The sequence below is a fragment of the Equus caballus genome, chromosome 25 (assembly GCF_041296265.1).
Source record: "Equus caballus isolate H_3958 breed thoroughbred chromosome 25, TB-T2T, whole genome shotgun sequence".
NCBI lineage: Eukaryota > Metazoa > Chordata > Mammalia > Perissodactyla > Equidae > Equus > Equus caballus.
In genome coordinates, this window is record NC_091708.1 from 47,263,551 (window position 1) to 47,279,871 (window position 16,321).

Below are 16,321 nucleotides of genomic sequence, written 5' to 3' on the forward strand. Positions count from 1 at the left end.
CCTAGCTGAGACTCCAGAAAGACCACACCTTAGGACCAGCCAAGTGAGCCCCATTCTAGACTCGCCCCAAAATCTGAAACCAAAAGCCCCGATAACACCCACAGGGGACCCTTCGTAGGCTGAATACCACCAAGACAAGGGTTCACCTAACAAAATGTCACACCACGGCCGCCAGTTCAAGGTAATCAGCTAGAAATTAACTGCCTACGAGAACAAAAATCAACATTCTTCACAGGAAGACAACAGAACCCCAAATCTCTACAATGTATCAATACACAATATAAAAATCACAAGATCTACAAAGAAACTGGAAAATGTGACCCATAGTCAAAGGGAGAAAATGCAAAAAAACCCAGATAATAGAAAGCAACTCCAAGGTGGCACAGATGTTGGATTTAGCAAACGCAACTATTGTGTGTTCAAAGAATAAATGGAAAATGTTCAAAAACTTAAAGGAAAATATGGTCTTGATGAGTACAGAGAGGGAGAAACAAAAATTGCACGAAACTACATAAAAGAACTAAAAGGTAATTCTCTAATAAAAAGTATAATCACCGGAATGGAGTTCACTTACTGGGCTTGACAGCAGACAGGGAGTCGGTCAATCTGAAGACGGATCAATAGGAATGATCCCGTCTAAAGAACGGGAGGGTGGAAGGGCGACAGAAAGATTTTCACCACTTCGCAGCCGCTAGGTTTCCGTGTGGCCATCGTTGACGGGACGCTCCGACAGCCCCACAGAGCCTCTCTCAGCACACCCCACCACTGCTTAGAGACGCCCTTCTCCAGCCCTGCCTCCTGTCTCAGTCTGGACGCTGCTCTCCAGCCCCGGGGCCCCTTCCCCCTTCTCTCCTGGTACGTCCTGCATTTCCTGCTTCCAAGTCTGCACGTTCTCGGTTTCCTCCTGGTTCTAGAGGAGCACATTCTCCAGGAGCTTCCTGAGAAGAACCACGAGGGGAGGAACATTATCAAGTCTTTGGTTGTCTGGAAACGTCTTCACTGGGCACTAACCCTTGGCCGGCAGGCAGGCTGCGCGCGGGCTGCAGGTGAAAGGCCACCCCCAGACACGAGACGCTGACGGTCCTCCACGCCTTCCAGCTCCTGGGGTCGGTGCTGAGGGGTCTGGAGCCACATGACTCTGAATCACACGTAGGATGCTTTTCTTCTTCTCCTGGGGGGGTCTTCCCCAACGGCATGCAGGGTCTCAGGAGGGTGGAGGGTGCGGGGCGCACCGGGTGTGCACACGCCCTTCTGTTCTGGGACACGTCCTTGTACCTTTCCTTGATGACGTCCTGCCTCTGTTCTCCGTCCTCTCCTCCTGGAACTTCTCTGACTTCCACGGCAGGCTTCCTGGCGGAACCTCTAATTTTCTTATCTTTCCTCTTCTCTGCCTTTTAGGGAAATTTCCTGAACTGTATTTTGCAACCCTTTCATTGAATTATCCACTTCTACTGTCAAAATTTCAACAATATCCAAGAGTCTTTCTGCTCCTGCCCTCTGAGGGCCTCGAGGCTCGGTCCTGCCCTTGTTCTTCCACACGGCCGCCTTCTTTCCTGTTCGCGCAGTGCCCGTCTTTCCTCTCAGAAGTGTCTCAAGCGTCTGGGACGGCTGCTCACACTTGAGAGTGAGGCACCGCACAGCTGTCTGGGGAGCCGAGCGGGGCGCCCCTGGGAATGGTGGGCCTCACGGTGGGCAACAGGGCCTGGAAGGCCAGGGCCCGAAGGCCTCTCCTCTCGGCCAGTCTGTCAGGAAGAAACCGTCCTGTCCCCACCTGTGGGTGGGCATCGGCTGCCGCGGCTCGGATCCCCAGAGGGTCGGGGTCTGAGCCCTTCCTGGGAAGAGTCCTGGGCTGGGCTGCAGGCTTCAGGCCCGGGCGGGCAGACAGCCACACCGGCCTCTGCTCTCCTCTCCCATGGGTGTTTTCCTTCTTCCCTCCTCTTCGCCCTGAGCACTTTTCCTTTTTAATGCCTTCACTCTCACTCTAACGGGCCTCAGTGGGCCAGGGACAAGCAGCCAGCACGCGAGTACCAGCACCTCGGGGCAAACCTGGCGCACACAGCACACCCGGCTGCCCTTCCGCCTCTCCAAGACTGTTGCACCTGCGTCCATATGGGACGTCGGCCTGCTCGTTCTCTTCTCGGAAATCGCTCCCCACCTGCCCCAGAGGTGTGCAAGCTTCTCCCACCACCAGCTTGGATGGATGGACGCCCAGCCTGGGCTTCTCCCCAGGAAATGGAGAGCTGGGACTGTGGGACACGGTCTCCATGGGGCATTACAATCCTACCCTATGCAGAGATGGGCCCCTGGGGCCAAAGCACCACAGATGCGGCCCAACCACAGAACGTCTTCTCCCGGTCTGGGAGGGGTGGCTCCTCCTGACGCCTCTCCTTGGTGTGTAGACCAGCCTTCCCTCTGTGTCCTCATGTGATTGCCCCTCTGCCTGTCTGCGTCCTGATCTCCTCTCCTAGGACGTCAGTCGGGTGGGATCAGGGCCCCCCCAATGACCTCATCTTACCTTAATTACCTCTGTAAAGACCCCCATCTCCAAACGCAGTCACATTCTAGGGTCCTGGGGGCTAGGACCACAACAAGTGAATTTTGAGGGGGACACAATTCGACCATAACAGCGGGGCTGGATACCCGTGTGCCCTTCCCCAGAGAGTGGCAGAGGGTCCCCATGCTGGCTCTGAGGGGAAGGGTCAGAGTGCCTGAGGGGGCCCGGGGGCCAGCGGCACCACACCCCATTCTCTCTGACCCTCAGCAGAGCCCGGGGGCTGCCATCCACTTCACAGATGAGAACAGCTTCAGGCAGGCCTGAACCCGGGCCTTACCCCAGTTCTCTCCACTATTCCACTGTTCATTATTATTTGCTTTTTAATTGCCTTTTACTGTTTATAAAGGCAATTAAGCATACAGAGGATTACTTAGAAAACTAAACAAATCTGCAAATTTTGAAAAATTAATGCAAAAGAAAATTGTTAAAAGCCACACTTACCTCACCTTCACCTTCTTGTCATCCCTCTGCTGTCTGGGTGTCTGTCTGTGTCTCTGCAGAGACACGCGCTCAGGGTTAGTGCTCCGTTTGGGCCCCGGTGCCAGGTGGAGGGACGCGCCCTTCTGCCACAACGAGGTGGGACTGGCGCCTTCCTGCAGGTTCCTCCACACGTGTCCCAGAGCCACCACAGCCACGGGAGCCTGCACCCCACGCTTGGGCACCCCATCCCAGTCGACGCCAGCCCGCTGGGCCCTGCATGCCGGCCGTGCTCTTGGCTCCCATGCCCCAGGGCCCCTCACAACTCCTGCCTGGGAAGCAGCATAAAGGAGGCCTTATTTCACATGGAGACAGGAGGCCACAACCAGGGAGTCCTCAGTGCAGCCAGTGGACGTCAGTTACAGACCCAACAGGGAGAATCGTCAATCACCACCCCAGCAGGAGGAGTTCTCCCTGCCCAGCAGCCCAGCCAGTGAGAAGCCGTCACCACCCCGCACCCTCGCTCTCCTCCAGCAGACAATAGACTTTCCTTCCAACAACCCCTCCCAGCTTTCTCCTTTTTCTCTACAAAGTAATGCTCCTCTCCTGCGTTTGCTGCACTTGCCTGTGGTTTAGCTACAGCTTGCTTGTCCCTCGAGTTGTGGTTCCTCTGCCCTTCCCAAATAAACCCATCTGGCTGGGAAAAGAACTGGCTGTTTTATTTGGTCTACGTGTTCCACAATTATGAGGGAGCCGGCTACATGTCCCCCCCAGGTGCTCCCTGTGCCCTTCATCACGGTGGCAGGTGGGGCCCAAGAGGGGGTAATAAGGGGGGCTGGCAGTCCCCAGGCTCCACCTCCCTGAGCAGCCTCACTGCCCAGTGTGCTACGAATCCTTCTGAGAGAATGACCCCTCGCCAGGGCCGCCCCTGCCTCGCCCACCCCTCACAGGCCCTGTGGACGGTGGCTACCCTCCACGTTACCGACAAGACTCGTGCCCGGAGCACAGTGGAGGCAGGCTGGGATGCGGCCAGTCAGCACTGGCCTCGGAGCCCGAGAAGCCGTCACCCCCACAGGGGAGGCCTTGAGGCCTGGAGCGCCATCCCTCCCAGCCCTCACACCGGCCCGCCCCCGTCCCACGGGACAGCCGCACCCGCCGTGAGCACAAACTGCACACGTTACAGACTGCATACAATGCCTCACACTGATTTTTACGTGGGTTACGTGTGGGAATGATAATATTTTGGGTATACTGGGGTTAAATAAAATTTATTATTAAAATTAATTTCCCATTTCTTTTTATATTTTTAGTGCGTCTACTAGAAAATTTAAAATTGCACGTGTGGTTCACATATTTCTGCTGGACACCCTGGTTTTGAAAGAGAAAAGCAGCCGACCGACAGAACAGTGGCCCAGAGGCACCCGGCTGCCTCCCCCACGCAGCTGCCCGGGCCCCACAAAGCTCTGCTTGCCCACGGGGGGCCTGCCGGACGCACGGAGCAGGACAAGCACACAGCCTGGACCACGTGGCCCCCGACCCTCACAGCCGCACCCGGGAAATTCACTCTGCTGTCCCCAAACTCCAAATGCAGGTGGGGACACGGTCACCACCCCAGATCCCCAGGGACATGGGGGTGCACAGCCCGGACCCCTGCAAACAGGGGGCGCTCAGGCCTCTTCAGTTAAACAACACACTCACTTGAGAGCTTCTTCAATTGGTTTTCAAACAATTAAATGTTTGTGAAACATCTTGGTGAGTTCAGAGCTGTACTGACATCATCCACACACCCTAAAACTCACCCTTCTCAAGTGAGCTCCATGTTTCAGTACATTCAGGTGTGTGCAACCACCACCACTGATTCCAGAACATCTCATCACCCAGAAGGACTCACCCTGTGCCCATAGTAGTCACTCTGGCAACCACGAATCCACTTTCTGTCTCTGTGGATTTGCTCGTTCTGGACATTTCATACAAATGGAACCACATGAAGAGTGAGGATTCTGTCTGGCTTCTCTCATTCGGCTGATGTTTTCAAGGTTCGCCATTGGCAGCGTGTGTCGGCACTTATTCCTGTTCACGGCTGAGTAACGTTCCATGGTGTGATGGACCATGTCTATTTGTTAATGGACATTGGGGTTGTTTCCAGCTTTTTTTTTTCTTTGAGGAAGATTAGCTCTGAGCTAACATCTGCTGCCAATCCTCCTCCTTTTGCTGAGGAAGACTGGCCTTGAACTAACATCCGTGCCCATCTTCCTCTACTTTATATGTGGGACGCCTGCCACAGCATGATTGCCAAGCGGTGCCATGTCTACACCTGGGATCCGAACCGGCGAACCCTGGGCCGCCGAAGTGGAACATGCGAACTTAACTGCTGCGCCACCGGGCGGCCCTCTGTCACCAGCTTTGGCTGCTGTGAACGTTCAGGCACAGGTCTCCGTGTGGACACAGGCTGTCACTTCTCTCGGTGGACCCCTAGGAGCAGACCTGCTGGGCCACGCGTGACTCTGTGTTTAACCTTCTGTGGACCCACCAGACCGTCCACGGCTGCGGCTGCAGTTTACGCTCCCGCCACGGTGCAGGAGCGTCGCGGGTGCCCCACATCCTCACAGACACCTGTTGGGGTCTGTCTTTTTCACTTTATCCATCTTAGCGGGAGTGATTTTTCACTTACTGATTTAAGGGCCGTTCCTTTCTTTAAAAGTCAAGACCGCCAATTTTAAACACAAGAAAGTGACTTTTCAGCGACCCCGGGGGGCGTGGGGGCAAGAAGCGCGAGGGCTTCCGAGCAGCAGTGACAGGCTGGGTCTTCTGCATACGGGCTGTGAGCCATGTTGTCACGGTCACTCGGGTTGACTGCGTGGGCTTCAGCCCTGGATCTGGATTTTCCCTGCACCCACGCCGCTCTGCGAGCCCATCGCCCACAGCACAGGGAGGAACCGGCCCCCCCAGATGCGGCAGGGGCAGAGGGCCGAGGTCACCACCCCACTGTTCGTGTGGCTTCCCCACTCCCCGGCTGCTCTTACCGAGGGCCTCCTAACGGACAAAATGGGGTAGAAATCCAATGAACTATGAACGGCTATTTAAAAATGACATTTTACAAAAATATTTAACGTCATGGATAAAACCCTCCCAGTGTGGCATGAAGCCATATTTAACTGAAGCGGCCGTGCAGCAGTGGGCGGGGCCTCGTCAGAACCAAGTGGGACGTGTGACCGAGGGTCCGCCGGGCCTCCGACCCCCGAGCCGGCCCTGGGGGCGCAGACCACCAGCTGTCTGTCCATTCTTTTATTTTTTCTATTTTGTAAACATTATACAATGAACACACTCCACTTTGTATTCATGAAAAACACCCCCCAAACATTATTTTCAAAAGGTAAAATCAGCTACCATGGAATCAGCTTCAGAAAGGAGATGGTCGCGCCTGCTTGCTCCCCGGCCCGGCCACCAGACGGGATGTGCAGGAGGTGGCCACTCCGGCCGCTGGCACCAGGCGCTCCCCGCTGCAGAGCTCGGTCTCCTGGAGCCCGGCTCCAGCTCCGCCCTCGTGGTCAAGCCCGACGGCTGTACCCTCTCCTATCGGTTATCTTGTGCTGCTCAGCGGCCTGCCCCAAACTCAGCAGCTCAGAACCACCACTAGCATTTACTGTCCCCTGGTGTCGGGGCCAGGAATTGGGAGCAGCTGGGCCCAGTGGTCGTGGCTCAGGGTCTCTGGGGGTTGCAGCCAGGATGAGGCAGGGGCTGCGTCACCTCAAGCCTCACCTGGGGCTGGGGACCCACGTCCAGGACGGCACAGTTGCACGGGCCGCAAGGACTCACCAGCGCCAGTCTGGCGCCTGTGTGGCGGGAACTTTCCTGACCTGTTTTGTCTGATGCTTAGCGCCGGCTCCGGTTTTCTGCGTCTTCTCAGGTCTGTTTGGATAGATGGTCTTGCTCAGAAGTTATCCCATAATATCAGTGTGCACGCTGTAAATCTTCACATCTGTGCATCTCTCATTAATGTTGAGTATTTTTTTTTCATTTCTTTCTTGTTTCCCCTTAATTAGTCTTGTCAGAAGCTTATTTCATTGCTCTTTTCAAAGAACTAGCTTTTAGTTTTATTAATTTCACACTTTCTGACTTAATTATTTAGTTAAGCTTTCACTTTATTAACCCCCTCTTCTTCCTTTTGGTTTCTTCTGTGTTTCTGACTTTTTGGGGCACGGTTTCCTTCTCCACCACAAACACTTTTTGGTCAAATACAGGCTCCCTGGATTTGCCTTTTTCTCGTAAGAGTCCGTAGATGTCCCTCTTCCTTCCGACATCCAGAGCTGCTCCTGGCCTGGGCCTCCTTCCTTTGCAGATGACCCGCTGTTTCTCTGGAAGCTCCTCAGACCGGCCCTTTACGCTTGGAAGTCGGGAACCAGGCCTGGAAGCCCCGAGCGCAGTGCGTTCCGTGGACTGTCTTCTTCCTCGCAGACTGTTTCCGCATCACCAGACTCATCAGACGTAGCACTGCGCCGGCCGGTTGCTCTGTTCCCACCCCCACTCTGTCCTACTTCCCCCTGCGACAGCAGCACACAGCCGGGGGCAGGCCCGGCCCTCAGCGGTCACGGTGTGGTGGCCACACGGCGGCGGACGGGTTTCGTGTCCAACTCTACAGTCCTAGTACGGACACCCACTTGGAAGGCCTGTGGGTAGAAATCAGCTCAGAGAGCAGCAGCAGCACATTTTTAGTTTGAAGCTGCAGGGAGAGTAGAAGGGATGTGGGTTTACATCTTGAGAGTAAAGACAGATGAATGGCGCTGCCTCCAGGTCCAAATGACACTGGGACGCCTACCTCGCAGGAGGAGGAAGCCCCTGACCACCACGCAGTCCTGCTGGAGTGAATTAAAAATTTCCCTGTTGTATATTCTTTCAACTCTGAACCTCAAAAGAGATTAATCTTGAGCCACTTCTGTCTGTACCACTCCCCTGCCGTGCAGGCTGCCTTTGCTGGCCGGAGAAGAGCACGCCGCACCTGTCTCAGTGCCACCCTTCCCCATCCTTTCTGGTTTTCTTCTTTAAGATGATTTGCTGGGGTGGGGTGGGGGGGCCAGGTCCTCAGTTAATGTGTTAAAGGCCAGCAGCCTGAAAACAGGCTGAAGTGGTGGGTTTTGCAGACATGAGTCCTGAGCAGTGAGCTCGACAGTGGGTACCACCTCAACGAGCCCTCAGGGAGAGGCGGCTGACAGTGAGCGTCCTGACCTGGGAGGCACTCTATGAACTTGTCTTACAGACGCAGCCCAGGGTAGACCCAGGTCCCATGGAGCTCATCTTGGTCGCCAAGTGTCTAAACCATATCCAAGGCTATTTTTTTTTTTTTAAAGATTTTTTATTTTATTCCTTTTTCTCCCCAAAGCCCCCAGGTACATAGTTGTATATTCTTCGTTGTGGGTCCTTCTAGTTGTGGCATGTGGGACGCTGCCTCAGCGTGGCTCGATGAGCGGTGCCATGTCCGCGCCCAGGATTCAAACCAACAAAACACTGGGCTGCCTGCAGCGGAGCACGCGAACTTAACCACTCAGCCACGGGGCCAGCCCCCAAGGCTATTTTTATTTCCTGAGAGAAAAATCCTTCGCGGCACTTTATTTTTTCTTGGAAAGTGCTCATCGTTAAAAAAAAAAAACAAAACAAAAACTTCCTTGCATTGGGCTATAATCAATTCCCAAATACCCGACTCCTGACCATTTGATTGACATCTGTGCTCGAGAATTAACCACAGAGAATTATCGAGTTCCCTTGGAAGTAAGTTCCAGCACCAGGCTGACCTCTGGTCATCTTCTCACCTTAGGAAATAGTTCCCTTTCTGGACGCTTCCACTGATAGAGGCATTGTGTGAGCCAAACAGTCTTGGCGGGTCTGCCCACACAAAGCTGGACACGGAGGAGGCACAATTCAAGCCGGAGCCTGGGCAGTCTCCCTTCGACGCTGTGAGCAACCACAGGACGGCCCGCCTGGGGAGGGGGCCGTGCAGCTTCCTTATGAGGGTGCCCCTAGGACTCGGTGCATCACAGCCATTCCAGACACCTCAACATCTACCTGGGAATAGATTTTAGCTCAAACATAAGGAAGTTTTTAAAAAACATTTAAATCATTGAATGTTAGAGCTGGAAGAATCTTAGAAGTGATTTAATCACTCCAACTTTCAGGATATCTGTAAGATAGAAAAACCTGTAATTGAGACCTTCTTAAAATTTTATTTAAAAAACATTAAACATTTTATTTTGAGATAATTGTAGATATACATGTACTTGTAAGAAATTATTATAGAAACACCCCATATACCCTTTAGCCAGTTTTCAAGACCATACCACCTTGAAACAAATGAACAAAAGAATTACCATCTTGAAAACTACAGTCAAAATTGCAACCAAGGGGGCTGGCCCCGTGGCCAAGTGGTTAGGTTCCCGCCCTCCGCTGCAGGCGGCCCAGTGTTTCGTTGGTTCAAATCCTGGGCGCGGACATGGCACTGCTCATCAAACCACGCTGAGGCGGCATCCCACATGCCACAACTAGAGGGACCCACAATGAAGAATATACAACTATGTACCGGGGGGCTTTGGGGAGAAAAAGAAGAAGAAAAAAAAAAATTGGCAACAGTTGTTAGCTCAGGTGCCAATCTTTAAAAAAAAAAAAAAGTGAATTTTATGATATGTGAATTATATTAATTTCTAAAAAGTACTGGAGACTTTAAGTACCAACAACTCTTTTAAGGAGTTTTGCTGCAAAGGAGAGCAAAGAACAAGTGTGAGGTGTCAGGTCTTCGGTTTTGGGGGAGTTTTTGGTTTAAGATGGGAAGAATAACAGTACAACTGTAAGGTCGATGGGCTGACCCTATAGTGAGGGGAAATAATGCCAGGAGAGAGGAGCACCCTGAGGCACCTTGGGGATACCAGAGGGTTAGGGCACGGGGGGACCCCTCTCAGGAGCAGGGGTCCTCAGGGGGGAGGCAGGTCTGTGGGTGCAGACACTGGGGGGGTCCCCTTCCGGCTGCTTCCATTTTCTCCAGGAAGCAGAGGGTCAGGTCCCGGGCTGGGAGGCAAGACAGGCCAAGTGGGGCCGAGGAGAAAGGACGGGGAAGGAGCCCAGTCATGGGAGGAGCGAGTGAGCTGACCAGGCCCCTCCTGACCCACCTGAGGCTCGTGGTCAAGACAGAGACCAGTCAGTGTGACCAGGCCCCTCAGCCCGGACAAAGGGGCCTCAGGGGACTGGAGGCCCCGGTGGGTGAGGGGTTGTCTGGCGGAGACTGTGAGCTGCAAGGACAGGGTGGGGGTGAGGACTGCAGCTGTTGGCCACAGGGAGTCCACGGAGGGACGGTGGATGGGGGCAGCAGCTGAGGTAGCCGAACTCCCCAAGGCAGGACTGGGCAGAGCTGCAGGGGTGACAGTGACCCCGAGCAAACGTAGACGCTGCTGGGAAACCAGGGAGGATGGCAGAGGGGGAGGCGTGTTGTGAGACCTGAGCGTCCACACCGGGAATCTGGGACGGAGCGGAGGCGAGGGCGCCTGCCCGCCTCCAGCCAGCGGCTGGGGAGGCTGAGTCCCAGCTGGTGAGGAAGCAGGGTCCTTGTGGCGCAGGCACCTTCCAAGCCATTCACAGGACTCGTCTCAGGTTCTGGCAGGGGGTCCAGAGAGCTCTCCTCTAACATCCTATTTCAAATGGATCCATTTTTTTCCTGCTGGCCTTCTTCACTGCCCAACTTTCACACCCGTAGGTCGTAGCTGGGAAGAGAGGGTGTGGATGACCTTGGCTCTGCTCTCTAATGATGCTTCCTTATACTCGATGATCTTTCCTAATTCTTCCATGGCTGCCCTTTCAAGTCTCAGTCTTGTCTTGATTTCTCAGCTCCAGTCTCCATTTAAACTGATGACTGAACCAAAGTAAACAAAATCTTTAACAATTTCAGTACCTTCACTGTCTGTGTTAAAGTTGTGTACTTCTTCTGTGGTCATGATTTTTGTTAACGCTGGGGCAATACTGTGTGACAAATGGATAAGGAAACTTGATTCCAAAATGGAGTCGGGAAACCATGAAAGGAGGGCGCACAGGCATATGCCACTCGCCCCAATTTGCATAGCTGGCAGGAAGAAAGAAGACTCCCGCACCTCAGGAATGACAGACTGTTCACCGCCTGCAGCCAATGAAAAGCTGCCACTCTGATTTCCGTCTCCTGCGATGAACTTGTTTTTTCAACCTGCTCAAGTTGCTCAGCTTCCTCCCAAAACCTAATAAAGGCGACAGCCCATTTTTCTCTTTGGACTTGCCTATGGTTCTCCATAGCTTGTATTTCCTGAATTGCAATTCCTCTGCTGTGGCTGAATAAATTCATTTTTTGGGTACAACAACTATTTCATTCTTAAGGACGACATTACTTGGTGATCAGAAGTAGGATCAAAAGAAGACCCTCAAGAACTCCAAGGCTGTTGAGCAAACAGGGGCCTGTACCCACAGAGCCCACTAGGCTCACTGCTTTCTTGCCGACCCTGGAATTGGAGGGTAACTCTCCTGGATCAAGCTCTGCTCTCTTGCATTTTGAGCTCTCTGACTTTATTTAGGATCTGTTTTTACTCTTTGTGAAGGCACTGTCCTTTTGGTGAGTACTCCTTTGTTTTCTTACTGGAAGCATGCTAGAATTTCAGGGTAATTCCTTTGGAATCAGGCTATTGTGGAAATTAATAGCAGAAACCTCAACTACACAGTACAGGGAGGCCTGCAGGGGAGCCCCGGCCCCAGCACCTCCTCAGTCACTCCAAACCGGAAGTACAACCACTTTACCACTGAGGGAAGACTTCTCTCCCACCCGGCAACAGCCCAGCCAATCAGAAACACTGCAGCTCAGCCAATCAGAAATGCCACAACCTAGCCAATCAGAAACGCTGCAGCCCAGCCAATCAGAAATGCCACAGCCCAGCCAATCAGAAACACTGCAGCCCAGCCAATCAGAAATGCCACAACCTAGCCAATCAGAAATGCTGCAGCCCAGCCAATCAGAAATGCCACAACCTAGCCAATCAGAAACACTGCAGCCCAGCCAATGAGAAACACTGCAGCACAGCCAATCAGAAATGCCACAACCTAGCCAATCAGAAACACCACAGCCAAGCCAATCAGAAATGCCACAGCCCAGCCAATCAGAAATGTCACAGCTTGGCAATCAGAAACACTGCAGCTCAGCTAATCAGAAATGCCACAGCCTGGCCAATTAGAAACATTGCACTCAGCCAATCAGAAACACTGCAGCTCAGCCAATCAGAAATGCTGCAGCCCAGCCAATGAGGAGCCGGTGTCATCCTGATCTGTTCCTCTCCCCCAATGGACTTTCCTTTAGAAAGTAGAACAGCTCCGCCCTCTCCCCCTTTTCTCTATAAAAGCAGCTTCCTCCCGCGTTCTCTGGATTTGCTTATGGTTTGCATAGCACACACATCCCGAACAGCAGTTCTTCTGGCTAGTCCTGAATATACTTGTTTTGAGGGCAAAATAACTAGCAAATTTGCCTTTTAAGTTGACACTATTTAGGAATTTTTCTTTTGCTTCCAAGAAAACCTCTGAGAAATGGGATCCCAGTCATCCAAATGCTCCAAGGGCAGCCCTCCTTCAGGGACCCCAGCCAGTTTTATGTTTAAAAACTAGGGTCCCTCCTCATACACAATTTTAACTAAATTGACCAACTTAATCAAAGATAATTTAGAACTCCAGTGGCCATTATGAGGAACTTTCCATCTGCCAAACTTGCTTTTCTCAGAACTAAATTAGAAGACCGCAGCTCTAAAATGAAAGAAATTGAAAGGCACGCATATTTTAACTGGTAGCTGGAGCCTTCCAAGTGTATTCAAGACTCGAAAACTGCCTCTTTACAACACACACTTCTAAATTAACTGGCGTGAACAAACAATCGAAAGACGTCAAAACGCTTTCTGAGGGCTCGCCGTCCCTCCCCGGTCGTGTGTCTCTGGATGTGCAGCAGCTGTCTCGTGCTCAGGCTCTGCCTCCGCCATCTTCCTCTGTCCTTTCCAAGCCGCCCCTACCTTCTCTAGACCCTCCACTTCCCCCTTCTAATCCTCTCACTGAACTTTCCTGTTTCTCTGAACCTCTCCTCACTCCCTCTTCCTCTGACCCTCTCAGAACTTACCCCTTTAAAGTTAAGCCCTTTGAAGATCCAGCTGCTAAATCCTTGATTTCTTATGTTCCCTGGACTAAGGCTGAATTACGAGCCATAGTCAGACTTTCCCAAAGTAACTGAGGATCTTCATAGATTTGCTGAAGAATTTAACATAGTTATTCAAACTTATCAACTTGGTTTCTCAGATTTATATCAATTAGTCCACAGGCTTGTCAGTGAAGGTCAGGCCCAACATTGGATGAAAATTGCCTGATGGGAAAATCCTCAAAGGATTTAGAAAAACAGACTTCCACTTTTTGGCAGGATGCCTGAACAACTGCTACAGAACCTCACCAAACAATTACAAAAGCTTTTCCTAAGCCTGTTGGTTGGAACAAAATTCAGGCTTGCATGAAAAAACCTGACGAACCTGCTCACGACTATTATAATCAACTGCAGATTGTTTTTAAGGAAAATTCTGGTCTTCCTTTAAATGTTGAATCCACTCAGGTAGCCATTAACTCCATGTTTATTAACATATTGAACCAGGATCTTTCTCTTTTAGTTAAAAGGACCAGGAAGGAATGGGAAACTACGCTCACTCCAAATTCAGTTAATATATCAAATCAGCTTGCCTGTATCCCAGAGGATTCAACAAAAAAGAAGACCACAGAGATCCTTAATTTGCAACCACAACAAATGGAGAACTCTAAACGAACTGAAAACCCTCCTGGCCTCTGCCGTTACTGCAGAAGCTGGGACACTGGGAAAAAACCGTTATAAGCTGAAATGCTCCAAACAGCTTCAGCCCTCTGGCCGATCCTTCCAGCGCCCTCCCGCTTCCAGTGATGGGACTCTGAGGAATCACAGGGGATTTCCCCAATCCTTCTTCTGACCGACCCATCTTGGAGAAACAACTCTCCAGATTGGGAATGAGTCTCTCTCTGTCCTTACTGACACCAGTGCTACACTCTGGCTGCTCAAGCCCACTGTTATGAAACAGCCCCTGCCTCGGAGAACTGAAACAGTTCAGACAGTGGGTCTCAAACTTCAAGAGGCCCCTGTCTCTAAACCGTCCCCTTTTGTTTAGGCCCTCTAAAAGGTGCCCACTCCTTTTTCTTTAGTTCCTCTGCCCCTATTCATTTATTGGGCTGAGATTTTTTAGAGAAATACCATACTGGAATTTCTTTCTCCATAATTCTAGAATTCAACAGGAGCAACCAAAATAGCCAATCAGGTGAACCACACGACCCTTCAACGCCCATTATTTGCTCCATCTCTGATGGCTAGAGCTAATTCCAAGGACGCTAACCAGTTGTCTCTGTTGGATCAGCTGTCACCTTCCTTATGGGCAAAACCCTCAACTGATTTCGGCAGAATCCAGAGCGCACCTCCTATTAAGATCCAAATAAATCCCTCAAAGCCTCTCCCCAGAATCCAGCAATACCCTATAAATAAAGAGACCCTTTGGGGCTGGCCCTGTGGCCGAGTGGCTAAGTTCGCTCCGGGTTTCACCAGGTCGGATCCTGGGCGCGGACATGGCACGGCTCATCAGTCCATGCTGAGGTGGCCTCCCACATGCCACAACTAAAAGGACCCACAACTGAAAATATACAACTGTGTACCGAGGGGCTTTGGGGAGAAAAAGGAAAGATAAAATCTTTTTTTTTTTTTTAAAAAAAGAGAGACACTTCAAGGCATTCAGGCAATAACAGAAGACCATGAGGCCTCATTATCCCCGGCACGAGTCCCTGTGACACCCCTATTTCACCTGTGAGAAAATCTAAGGGCTGAGGATGGAGACTTGTCCAGGCCCTCCAAGCAATAAACACTACTGTCATCCCTCATTGCCCTGCTGTTCTTCATCCCCACACTTCATGGGCCTCCATCCCCACCAAAGGCAAATTTTCCCCAGTGGCTGACTTATGCAGCACCTTGTTCAGCATCTCTGTGGATAAGGCCAGGCAACATCTCTTCGCTTTCACTTGGGAAGGACAACAATACACCGGGACAGTGATGCCCCAGGGTTTTACTGAAAGTCCTTCTTGGTCTTGCAAACCTTACAAGCTGATTTAGGAGACATAAGATTTCCTGAAGGTTCTGCCCTATTACAATATGCAGATGACTTGCTTCTCTGCTCCCTTTCCCAAGCCTCTTCGGAGGAGGACAGCATCCACCTGTTAAAATGTTCAGCCTTAAAGGAATACAAGGTCGCCAAAGAAAAACTGCAGTTTGTTCAAACTTAACTTCACTGTTTAAGACACCTGACCTCAGAACAAGGGCTACACTTAGATCCAGATAGAGGTCAGGGCATCCTGAACTTCCCAAAATCAAAAACCAAACACCAATTGTGAGAATTTCTCAGACTGGCCAGCTATTGCTGGAACTGGGTTCCAAATCTTTCTTTCATGGCCCAGCCTTTATATGCCCTACTCAAAACCAGCAACTCTGACCCGATTACATGGGAAGATCAGGATGACCTAGTTTTTAATACCTTAAAAATAAACCCCCCTGCCCTTCAACATCGCAATTATCAACTTCCTTTTCTCCTTTTTGTGTATGAAAAGGAAGGAAATGCCCTTGGGGTATTCACCCAAAAACATGGGACCATCATTGACTCATAGGATATTATAGCCAACAACTAGACCCTGTGGCATGAAGATACCCCCCTGCCTCAGAGCCATTCCTGCCACTGTCCTGGTTAAGGCCACCAAGGAAACAATCATGGGCTCCCCCAACCATCTTTGTGTACATGCTGTGGAAGCTCTTCTTATCTCTCACCACACACAACAGCTTTCAGCCTCTCGTCTCACCTCCTATGAGACCCTCTCGCTAACTGCTCCTCCTATAACCCTTTCTCCCTGTAATAGCCTAAACCCTGCCACCCTTCTCCCTCCTCTAAAGACGATACTCCTCATGACTGTTTGCCTCCAACAGATCACCTCCTGACTCCCCGTGATGATTTGCAGGAAACTCTTTGGATGACGCAGATTTCTCATGGTTCACTGATGTTCTTACTTGGAAAGTGAAAATGGCAAATATTGTGCTGGATTTGTAATTGCAACTCCTTCTGAAGTCATCAAGGCAGCACATTTGCCTTTGGCTACTTTGGCCCAACAGGCTGAATTATATGCTCTTACTTGGGCCTTCATTTTAGCTAAGGACAAAACTGCCAACGTTTACACTGACAGTAGATATGCCTTTGCAGTGGCTCACAATTTTGCAATGTTACG

General features: G+C 51.4%; 1 protein-coding gene across 16 annotated transcripts in view; it reads right to left on the reverse strand.

Moving 5' to 3' along the window:
• EXD3 (exonuclease 3'-5' domain containing 3) overlaps positions 1–16,321 on the reverse strand; it is a 95,441-nt gene that overhangs the window by 74,887 nt on the left and 4,233 nt on the right. For 4 of the 16 annotated variants that reach the window (XM_070250448.1, XM_070250454.1, XM_070250453.1 and 1 more), the window contains exon 2: positions 2,996–3,048. The exons of 11 other annotated variants lie outside the window; for them this stretch is intronic. The gene's annotated coding sequence lies outside the window, so the exon portion shown is untranslated. Of the gene's footprint in view, positions 1–2,995; positions 3,049–6,828; positions 6,953–16,321 lie in introns of those variants that run through there. One more of the 16 variants, XM_070250449.1, reaches the window with a different exon arrangement.